Source organism: Nerophis ophidion, linkage group LG22 (assembly GCF_033978795.1).
Source record: "Nerophis ophidion isolate RoL-2023_Sa linkage group LG22, RoL_Noph_v1.0, whole genome shotgun sequence".
Taxonomy (NCBI): Eukaryota; Metazoa; Chordata; class Actinopteri; order Syngnathiformes; family Syngnathidae; genus Nerophis; species Nerophis ophidion.
In genome coordinates this window covers 9,306,383-9,318,882 of record NC_084632.1, presented here as the reverse complement: position 1 = coordinate 9,318,882, position 12,500 = coordinate 9,306,383, and the positions used below count along the sequence as shown (strand labels likewise).

Here is a 12,500-nt window from a genome sequence, read left to right as displayed (position 1 = left end):
GGATTTAGTAGAGAACATCGACGATAAAGTTTGCAACTTTTGGTCGCTAATAAAAAAGCCTTGCCTGTACCGGAAGTAGCAGACGATGTGCGCGTGACGTCACGGGTTGTGGAGCTCCTCACATCTGAACATTGTTTATAATTATAGCCTCCAGCAGCGAGAGCGATTCGGACCGAGAAAGCAACAATTTCCCCATTAATTTGAGCGAGGATGAAAGATTCGTGGATGAGGAAAGTTAGAGTGAGGCACAAAAAAAAGAAAAGGCGACGGTTCCGGGCGGCGGCAGTGGTAGCATTTCAAATGTAATTAGACACATTGACGAGGAAAATTCTGGAAGATCCCTTATTTGCTTATTGTTTTATAGTGTTTTAGTGAGATTCTAAAGTCATACCTAAAACTCGGATGGCTGCGGTGAACGCCAGTGTCTTAGAGAGAAGCCAATGGAGGATGTTCACACTTATAAACTTTTTTTTTTTTTCCCAAATAATAATTAACTTAGAATTTCATGGCTGCAACACGTGCCAAAGTAGTTGGGAAAGGGCATGTTCACCACTGTGTTACATCACCTTTTCTTTTAACAACACTCAATAAACGTTTGGGAACTGAGGAAACTAATTGTTGAAGCTTTGAAAGTGGAATTCTTTCCCATTTTTGTTTTATGTAGAGCTTCAGTCGTTCAACAGTCCGGGGTCTCTGCTGTCGTATTTTACGCTTCATAATGCGCCACACATTTTCGATAGGAGACATGTCTGGACTGCATGCGGGCCAGGAAAGTACCCGCACTCTTTTACTATGAAGCCACGCTGTTGTAACACGTGGCTTGGCATTGTTTTGCTGAAATAAGCAGGGGCGTCCATGATAACGTTGCTTGGATGACAACATATGTTGCTCCAAAACCTGTATGGACCATTCAGCATTAATGATGCCTTCACAGATGTGTAAGTTACCCATGCCTTGGGCACTAATACACCCCCATACCATCACAGATGCTGGCTTTTGAACTTTGCGCCTATAACAATCCGGATGGTTATTTTCCTCCTTGTTCCGGAGGACACCACGTCCACAATTTACAAATATAATTTGAAATGTGGACGACAGAACACCTTTCCACTTTGCATCAGTCCATCTTAGTTGAGCTCGGGCCCAGCCAAGCTGGCGGCGTTCCTTGGTGTTGTTGATAAATGGCTTTCGCTTTGCATAGTAGAGTTTTAACTTGCACTTACAGATGTAGCGACCAACTGTAGTTACTGACAGTGGTTTTATGAAGTGCTCCTGAGCCCATGTGGTGATATCCTTTATACACTGATGTTGGTTTTTGATGCAGTACTGCCTGAGGGATCAAAGGTCCGAAAAATCATCGCTTACGTGCAGTCATTTCTCCAGTATTCTTCTTCCTCCAAACACGACGAGTTGAGTTTATACCAAAAAGTTCTATTTTGGTTTCATCTGACCACATGACATTCTCCCAATCCTCTGCTGTATCATCCATGTATCCATTTTTGTATAAACTCAACTGGTCGTGTTTGGAGGAAGAAGAATACTGAGTTGCATCCCAAGAACACCATAACTACTGTGAAGCATGAGGGTGGAAACATCATGCTTTGCGGCTGTTTTTCTGCTAAGGGGACAGGACGATTGATCCGTGTTAAGGAAAGAATGAATGGGGCCATGTATCGTGAGATTTTGAGCCAAAACCTCCTTCCATCAGTGAGAGCTTTGAATGGTTGACCAAATACTTATTTTACACCATAATTTACAAATACATTCTTTAAAATTCCTACAATGTGAATTCCTGGATTTTTTTTCACATTCTGTCTCTCACAGGTGAAGTGTACCTATGATGAAAATTACAGACCTCTGTCATCATTTTAAGTGGGAGAACTTGCACAATCGGTGGCTGACTAAATACTTTTTTGCCCCACTGTATGTATACATATGTATGTATATATGTATGTGTATTTTTTTTTTAATTGTTATTTTTTAAATAGATTCTCAGATTATTAATCCATTTAAAATCGGAATAATTTAAAATAATTGCAATTTGGTTGTGATTTTTTTTTAGCACCCTAGTTTATATCTTTTTTTTTACCAGGGCTGTCAAAGTTAATGCTTTAACTCATGCGATTAATCAGGAAAAATTATAGCAATAATCATGCGTAAACGCAGATGAATCACACAATTTATTGAGGCCTTGTACAGTAAATGTCACACATCGGCAGCCAAAACGATGTTCTGGAAAGGTTTTTTTAATCATTTTCATAGCAAATTATACAACACCAGAGTCGGTTGTAATTTGAATTTAATTGAATTGAGAATTGTCGTAACCTTCACATCCCCAATGTACACTACGTTATTATTCATCACTATTATTTTGAAGGTAGCTCCACAAGGAGAATTGTAGGAGCAAAGTTTTGTTGTATAAAGAAAGCCATGAAGTGAGCAGCATCCAAGGCTCCTACTTCAGCTGCTTGGAGCAGACGCCGTTTGTTGTGGTCTCAGACAGACAAATATGTCTCAGCTTGGGGGTGAGGACTAATTGCTGCGACTTGAATGTTTGTCCACCGCAAACCAGTTTTGTGTCATGGCTGAAGTCATCTAACGCCCTGCTGCCAATCATAAAGTCTACCTCTGTGGGAAACACTGCAACAAACTACAAGCTGCTCCGTTTACAACAAAGTGGGCAGAAATATCTCTTCCAGATACACAACACACATTTTATCGGGAATAAATACAATTGTACATGTAGAAAAAAACGTGAAATACATACAGCATAAACCAGGCCTGGGCAATTATTTTAACTCGGTGGGTCAAATTTAGAGAAAAAAATGTGTCTGGGGGCCAGTTTATCTATTTTTAGGAACACTAATACAAAACCTCACGATAATTGCTGACTGATTATAAAATCGTTATGACAGACCGCCTTTACACACAGAATGGAATTTTATGTTTTTCTTTTACTGAATGATACAACTAGAATGTACATGAAAATAAAGAATGTGGGATTTACAATATTAACTATGAAGGATAAAACACTGAATATTGACAACATAAAGAGGTCACACCAAATCTCCATCCACATATTTAACAATCAAGTGAAACCCAACAAAAACGCAACAAACAGTGAAATATTAAAGCGAAAGGTAAACAAAACCCCACCTACAATCTGATATTTGTGATATATCACTAAGCTGTACAACTTTGTTGTAAACATCTCCTTCCATGTCTGTCCCTGACACCCACATTTCACACTCTGTGGAAACACTCCCCACCCACACTGCTTGGAGCCTCGTCTGAGCTGCTGTGACTTACATGACCATAGTAACTAATTACATGACCGTAGTAACTAATTACATGACCATAGTTACTAATTACATGACCATAGTAACTAATTACATGACCGTAGTAACTAATTACATGACCATAGTAACTAATTACATGACCATAGTATCTAATTATATGACCGTAGTAACTAATTACATGACCATAGTAACTAATTACATGACCATAGTAACTAATTACATGACCATAGTAACTAATTAGATGACCATAGTAACTAATTAGACGACCATAGTAACTAAATACATGACCATAGTAACTAATTACATGACCATAGTAACTAATTACATGACCATAGTAACTAATTAGATGACAAATAGTAACTAATTACATGACCCTAGTAACTAATTAGACAACCATAGTAACTAATTACATGACCAAAGTAACTAATTACACGACCATAGTAACTAATTACACAACCATAGTAACTAATTACACGACCATAGTAACTAATTACATGACCATAGTAACTAATTAGACGACCATAGTAACTAATTACATGACCATAGTAACTAATTAGACGACCATAGTAACTAATTACATGACCATAGTAACTAATTACATGACCATAGTAACTAATTACATGACCATAATAACTAATTACATGACCATAGTAACTAATTACATGACCACAGTAACTAATTAGACGACCATAGTAACTAATTACATGACCATAGTAACTAATTACATGACCATAGTAACTAATTAGACGACCATAATAACTAATTACATGACCATAGTAACTAATTAGACGACCATAGTAACTAATTACATGACCATAGTAACTAATTAGATGACAAATATTAACTAATTACATGACCATAGTAACTAATTAGACAACCATAGTAACTAATGACATGACCAAAGTAACTAATGATATGACCATAGTAACTAATTAGACGACCATAGTAACTAATTAGACAACCATAGTAACTAATGACATGACCAAAGTAACTAATGACATGACCATAGTAACTAATTAGACGACCATAGTAACTAATTACATGACCATAGTAACAAATTACATGACCATAGTAACTAATTAGATGACAAATAGTAACTAATTACATGACCATAGTAACTAATTAGACAACCATAGTAACTAATGACATGACCAAAGTAACTAATGACATGACCATAGTAACTAATTAGACGACCATAGTAACTAATTACATGACCATAGTAACTAATTACATGACCATAGTAACTAATTAGATGACAAATAGTAACTAATTACATGACCATAGTAACTAATTAGACAACCATAGTAACTAATGACATGACCATAGTAACTAATTAGACGACCATAGTAACTAATTACATGACCATAGTAACTAATTACATGACCATAGTAACTAATTACATGACAAATAGTAACTAATTACTTGACTATAGTAACTAATTAGACGACCATAGTTACTAATTACATGACCATAGTAAATAATTACATGACCATAGTAACTAATTAGACGCCCATAGTAACTATTTACATGACCATAGTAACTAATTACATGACCATAGTAACTAATTAGATGAAAAATAGTAACTAATTACATGACCATAGTAACTAATTAGACGACCATAGTAACTAATTACATGACCAAAGTAACTAATTACATGACCATAGTAACTAATTACATGACCAAAGTAACTAATTACATGACCATAGTAACTAGTATATCTTGCAAAAGCGCAGATTCCAAGCATTGAAATACTTAGTACAATTCAATACTTAGTGACTATGACCTTAGTAACTAATTAGACGACCATAGTAACTAATTACATGACAATAGTAACTAATTAGACGACCATAGTGACTAAATACATGACCATAGTAACAAATTACATGACCATAGTAACTAATTAGACGACCATAGTAACTAATTAGATGACCATAGTAACTAATTACATGACCATAGTAACTAATTACATGACCATAGTAACTAATTACATGACCATAGTAACTAATTACATCAACATAGTAACTAATTGCATGACCATAGTAACTAATCACATGACCATAGTAACTAATTACATGACCATAATAACTAATTACATGACCATAGTAACTAATTACATGACCATAGTAACTAATTACATGACCATAGTAACTAATTACATGACCATAGTAACTAATTACATGACTATAGTTGCTAATTACATGACCATAGTAACTAATCACATGACCATAGTTACTAATTACATGACCATAGTTACTAATTACATGACCATAGTAACTAATTACATGACCATAGTAACTAATTACATGACCATAGTTACCAATTACATGACCATAGTAACTAATTACATGACCATAGTAACTAATTACATGACTATAGTTGCTAATTTCATGACCATAGTAACTAATCACATGACCATAGTTACTAATTACATGACCATAGTTACTAATTACATGACCATAGTAACTAATTACATGACCATAGTAACTAATTACATGACCATAGTTACCAATTACATGACATAGTAACTAGTATATACTGCAAAGGCGCAGATTCCAAGCATTGAAGTATTTAGTATAGTTGAAGAGTGCACATCATAATGGCAGCTACACTTTATATCTTAAACATCTAAAAAAATTATTTAGGAATGTCCGTTGGGTCAGATTGAAAAGCTTAACGGGCCCTAATTTGCTCAGGTCTGGTAAAAATGATGAACGAATTGTGCAAATTAACTTGACTTTTAACTTACATGTCGTGACAGAATAAGAAATATTTAGAAATGTAAATAAACTGACTCCAAGACTTCAACTGACCGTAATGGAATTGATATGGAAAAAACAACAAGGTTTATTAAAGGGGAACATTATGAAAATTTCTGAAGGGTTGAAACCAATAAAAATCAGTTCCCAATGGCTTATTGTATTTTTCGAAGTTTTTCTCAAAATGTTACCCATCACGCAATATCCCGAAAAACGGCTTCAAAGTGCCTGATTTTAATCGTCGTTATATCCACCCGTCCATTATCCTGTGACATCACAGCGTGACCACACAGAAACAAACATGGCGGATAGCACAGAAAGGTATAGCCATATTAGCTCGGATTCAGACTCGGATTTCAGCGGCGTAAGCGATTCAACAGGTTACGCGTGTATTGAAACGGATGGTTGGAGTGTGAAAGCAGGTAGCGAAAACGAAATTGAAGAAGAAACTGAAGCTATTGAGCCATATCACGACAGACAGCGGCACGGAAGGAAGCGAGGACGAATTTGGCGATCGCCTTCTAACCAACGATTGGTATGTGTTTGTTTGGCATTAAATGTGGGTGGGGGGAAAGGCTGGATGCAAATATAGCTACAAATGAGACTTAATGATGCAATATGTACATGCAGCTAGCATAAATAGGATGTTAGCATCGATTAGCTTGCAGTCATGCCGTGACCAAATATGTCTGATTAGCACACTCCACACAAGTCAATAACATCAACAAAACTCACCTTTGGTGCATTCATGCACAATGTTATAAGTTTGGTGGACAAAATGAGACAGAAAAAGAAGTGGCATAAATCACGTCTTAGCCAACATATTCAGGGGGTTTACCTCGCTCGTCTGCGGGAACAGACTGCCGTCTTCCCTGAATAGTTCGCACTCAGGCAGATTCAGTAGTGGTCTATTTTCCAATATTGCAGATTTCGTTGACTTTATCGTTGGAAATGCATCTGCTTTGAGTGTCGCAGGATATCCACACATTCTTGCCATCTCTGTCGTAGCATAGCTGTCGTCGGTAAAGTGTGCGGAACAAACCAGGGACTTTCGCATCTTTTGACCATTGGTGCAACTTGAATCCGTCTCTGTTGGTGTTGTTACACCCTCTGACAACACACCGACGAGGCATGATGTCTCCAAGGTACGGGAAAACTGTCGAAAAAACGGAAAATAACGGAGCTTATTTGACTTGGTGCGTGTAATAGGATTGAGAAAATGGCGGGTCGCTTCACGATGTGACGTCACGGGTGAAAGGTCATCGCTCCGACAGGCCAACAATTGAAAGGCATTTAAATCGCCAAATTCACCCTTTTAGAGTTCGGAAATCGGTTAAAAAACATATGGTCTTTTTTCTGCAACATCAAGGTATATATTACATAGGTTTGGTGATAATGTTCCCCTTTAAAGAGACCTCAGAACCATTAATGTACATCCAAACAAAATGAAAATGGCTAAAGTTGTACCGATTTGTAAGACTGGAGACAACTGAGACTAGTTTACAAACTATAAAACCTGTTTCCTTACTTGCACAACTCTCTAAAATCATTGAAATGAAAAGATTGGACAAATTCATGAATTAAATCTTGGTGTCAACCAATACGGACACGGAGCTAACATTGAATTATGATTGTGAAACAGAGGGACTTACCAAGGCTAGAGATAGTCAACAGTGTGCAGCTGCAGTCTGCAGTGTGTCCAACTAAAGCTTTTGACACAATTAATGATAATGTCTTGATTACCAATTAGTATGCTATGACATTGGAGGGTTAGTCATGAACTGGGTAAGAAGCTACTCAACCAACAGGGAGCAACACGTGAAGCTAGGCGTATGAGGCAGTAGTGTATGTAAGAGCATTTCAGTAGTGTATGTGAGAGCATTTCAGTAGTGTATGGAGAGCATTTCAGTGGTGTATGTAAGAGCATTTCAGTAGTGTAAGTAAGAGCATTTCAATGGTGTATGTAAGAGCATTTCAGTAGTGTAAGTAAGAGCATTTCAGTGGTGTATGTAAGAGCATTTCAGTAGTGTATGTGAGAGCATTTCAGTAGTGTATGTAAGAGCATTTCAGTAGTGTATGTAAGAGCATTTCAGTGGTGTATGTAAGAGCATTTCAGTAGTGTATGTGAGAGCATTTCAGTAGTGTAAGTAAGAGCATTTCAGTAGTGTATGTAAGAGCATTTCAGTAGTGTATGTGAGAGTGTTTCAGTAGTGTATGTAAGAGCATTTCAGTAGTGTATGTGAGAGCATTTCAGTAGTGTATGTAAGAGCATTTCAGTAGTGTATGTAAGAGCATTTCAGTGGTGTATGTAAGAGCATTTCAGTAGTGTATGTGAGAGCATTTCAGTAGTGTATGTAAGAGCATTTCAGTAGTGTATGTAAGAGCATTTCAGTAGTGTATGTGAGAGCATTTCAGTGGTGTATGTAAAAGCATTTCAGTAGTGTATGTAAGAACATTTCAGTGGTGTATGTAAGAGCATTTCAGTAGTGTATGTAAGAGCATTTCAGTGGTGTATGTAAGAGCATTTCAGTGGTGTATGTAAGAGCATTTCAGTGGTGTATGTAAGAGCATTTCAGTAGTGTATGTAAGAGCATTTCAGTAGTGTATGTAAGAGCATTTCAGTAGTGTATGTAAGAGCATTTCAGTAGTGTATGTAAGAGCATTTCAGTGGTGTATGTAAGAGCATTTCAGTGGTGTATGTAAGAGCATTTCAGTGGTGTATGTAAGAGCATTTCAGTAGTGTATGTAAGAGCATTTCAGTAGTGTATGTGAGAGCATTTCAGTGGTGTATGTAAAAGCATTTCAGTAGTGTATGTAAGAACATTTCAGTGGTGTATGTAAGAGCATTTCAGTAGTGTATGTAAGAGCATTTCAGTGGTGTATGTAAGAGCATTTCAGTAGTGTATGTAAGAGCATTTCAGTGGTGTATGTAAGAGCATTTCAGTAGTGTATGTAAGAGCATTTCAGTAGTGTATGTAAGAGCATTTCAGTAGTGTATGTAAGAGCATTTCAGTGGTGTATGTAAGAGCATTTCAGTAGTGTATGTAAGAGCATTTCAGTAGTGTATGTAAGAGCATTTCAGTAGTGTATGTAAGAGCATTTCAGTGGTGTATGTAAGAGCATTTCAGTGGTGTATGTAAGAGCATTTCAGTGGTGTATGTAAGAGCATTTCAGTGGTGTATGTAAGAGCATTTCAGTAGTGTATGTAAGAGCATTTCAGTGGTGTATGTAAGAGCATTTCAGTGGTGTATGTAAGAGCATTTCAGTGGTGTAAGTAAGAGCATTTCAGTAGTGTATGTAAGAACATTTCAGTGGTGTATGTAAGAGGTAATTCTGAATAATATCCCTAACGGCCCCTCATATAGGCGGAGCTGAACAGATCTTGTGGCATACCTCAAGGATCAATACTGGCACCACAATGGTTTCATTTCTATACAAACAACGTTTACAAAGGGCTTGAAGTTGGTATTGTTTGCAGGTGACACCACTGCTTTCTGTTCAGGAGAGAACACACAAAAGTAACAAATACCAGAAGATGCTTTGACAAAAAACAACTATCTTTGCATCCCAGGGAAAGGAAAATAATGCTACTGAAGGTCAAACACAAACACAAATAGACGGCGTAGACCAGGGGTTACCAACGCGGTGCCCGCGGGCACCGGGTAGCCCGTAAGGACCAGATGAGTCGCCCGCTGGCCTGTTCTAAAAATAGCTCAAATAGCAGCACTTACCAGTAAGCTGCCTCTATTTTTTTAAATTGTATTTCTTTACTAGCAAGCTGGTCTCGCTTTGCTCGACATTTTTAATTCTAAGAGAGACAAAACTCAAATAGAATTTGAAAATCCAAGAAAATATTTTAAATACTTGGTCTTCCCTTGTTTAAATACTGTCATTTATTTTTTTTTACTTTGCTTCTTATAACTTTCAGAAAGACAACTTTAGAGAAAAAATACAACCTTAAAAATGATTTTAGGATTTTTAAACACATATACCTTTTTACCTTTTAAATTCCTTCCTCTTCTTTCCTGACAATTTAAATCAATGTTCAAGTATTTCTTTTTTATTATTATTGTAAAGAATAATAAATACATTTTAATTTAATTCTTCATTTTAGCTTCTGTTTTTTTGACGAAGAATATTTGTGAAATATTTCTTCAAACTTATGATTAAAATTCCCAAAAAATATTCTGGCAAATCTAGAAAATCTGTAGAATCAAATTTAAATCTTATTTCAAAGTCTTTTGAATTTCTTTCAAAATGTTTGCTCTGGAAAATGTTAAAGAAATAATTATTTGTCTTTGTTAGTAATATAGCTGGGTCCAATTTGTTATATATTCTAACAAAGTGCGGATTGGATTTTAACCTATTTAAAACATGTCATCAAAATTCTAAAATGAATCTTAATCAGGAAAAATTACTAATGATGTTCCATAAATTCTTCTTTTTTTTAATTTTTTCAAAAAGATTCGAATTAGCTAGTTTTTCTCTTAATTTTTTTCGGTCGAATTTTGAATTTTAAAGAGTCGAAATTGAAGATAAAGTATGTTTCAAAATTAAATTATAATTTTTTTCCTGTTTTCTCCTCTTTTAAACCGTTCAATTAAGTGTTTTCTTTTCATCATTTATTCTCTACGAAAAACCTTCCGTAAAAGGAAAAAAAATGTACGACGGAATGACAGACCGAAATACCCATTTTTGAATATATATAAATTTATTTATTAAACTTAAATTGAGCAAATTGGCTATTTCTGGCAATTTTTTTTAAAGTGTGTATCAAACTGGTAGCTCTTCGCATTAATCAGTACCCAAGAAGTAGCTCTTGGTTTCAAAAAGGTTGGTGGAAATGGCAAACAAACAAATAATTTTAATTAATATTGAATGTATAAAATTAAGGATTTCTTTCATTGACTAAGAAGATATTTTTTTATTATATAAGGATTATATATCTAACTAACATGACATCCCGACATAAATATTTTTTGGGTTCTGACGTGGATGAAAATATAAAGTGGAATTTGTCATACACAAAATGCACAACATACCATAGCAAGAAACACGCCAATAATGAATAAAGCCAAATATGCCATTCCATTGATTAATTGTGTTACAAAATGATGAGTTCAAATAATACATAACATAGGGTGTGGTCGAGAACACCTCAAGCCTGAACTGAATCAATCCAAAATACTGGAGGTGACTGAAAGAAAGACACTATGTACAAACTACAAGAATGTGCAACAAGTTTTGTCAACAAAAGAAGAAAAATATAACCTCAGGCACAATCCTACTTGAAACATTTGTACGCACGCACAACACTTACCACATTTAATATGTGGACTTAAGAAACTATTCAAACTCAAAAGTGTCACAAAATACAAGGAAGAAGAATCCTGATAAACTTCTTGAACATTGCAGGAGAATGAGGCATTGGCCCTGGCTGGCCCTATGGTTAAGAAACATTATGTGGTAAGATGTAGATCAGAATAGGTTAATTTTCACAAATATTACTCTATTGGTGGGAATTATTCTGAGATTATGACTATAATTATACTTTTTGTTGTGTTTTTGTTGTAAGAATTTCATAAGGCGGAGCCTCATTTCCATGCTTTGGCGGCGACGTCACGAGCTTGAATTTTCCCTCATCTAAAACAATTTCGAAAAACCAACACAAATATTAAATCAAAATGAAATTAATGGACATACACAGTTTAAAGGCCTACTGAAATTAGATTTTCTTATTCAAACAAGGATAGCAGGTCCATTCTATGTGTCATACTTGATCATTTCGCGATATTGCCATATTTTTGCTGAAAGGATTTAGTAGAGAACATCGATGATAGAGTTCGCAACTTTTGGTCGTTAATAAAAAAGCCTTGCCTTTACCGGAAGTAGCAGACGATGTGCGCGTGACGTCACGGGTTGTTTATAATCATACCCTCCAACAGCAAGAGCAATTCGGACCGAGAAAGCGACAATTTCCCCATTAATTTGAGCGAGGATGAAAGATTCGTGGATGAGGAAAGTTAGAGTGAGGCACTTAAAAAAAAAAAAGCTACGGCAGTGCTAGCGTTTCAGATGTAATTAAACACATTTACTAGGATAATTCTGGAAGATCCCTTATCTGCTTATTGTTTTAATAGTGTTTTAGTGAGATTCTAAAAAGTCATACCTGAAAGTCGGATGGCTGCGGTGAACGCCAGTGTCTCAGAGAGAAGTCAAGATCACAGTTGCCTTTTTGACAGCTACAGGAGGAGGTCCCATAATCTACTGAAGTCTCCGGTAAGAGCTGACTTAATATCAAAATTTTCCCATCCAAAAACTTGCTGGTTGACGAAGAAAAACATGTTCGCTTGACGGCTCTGTGTTAAAAATTCACAACAAGCTGCAATACACCGCTTTCCACCAACAGCATTCTTCTTTATAGTCTCCATTATTAATTGAACAA

At 35.9% G+C, this 12,500-nt stretch overlaps 1 protein-coding gene across 1 annotated transcript in view; it reads right to left on the bottom strand.

Annotated features, from left to right (window-relative positions):
- LOC133540533 (guanine nucleotide-binding protein subunit alpha-11-like) overlaps positions 1-12,500 on the bottom strand; it is an 83,630-nt gene that overhangs the window by 46,224 nt on the left and 24,906 nt on the right. The window lies entirely within an intron of this gene.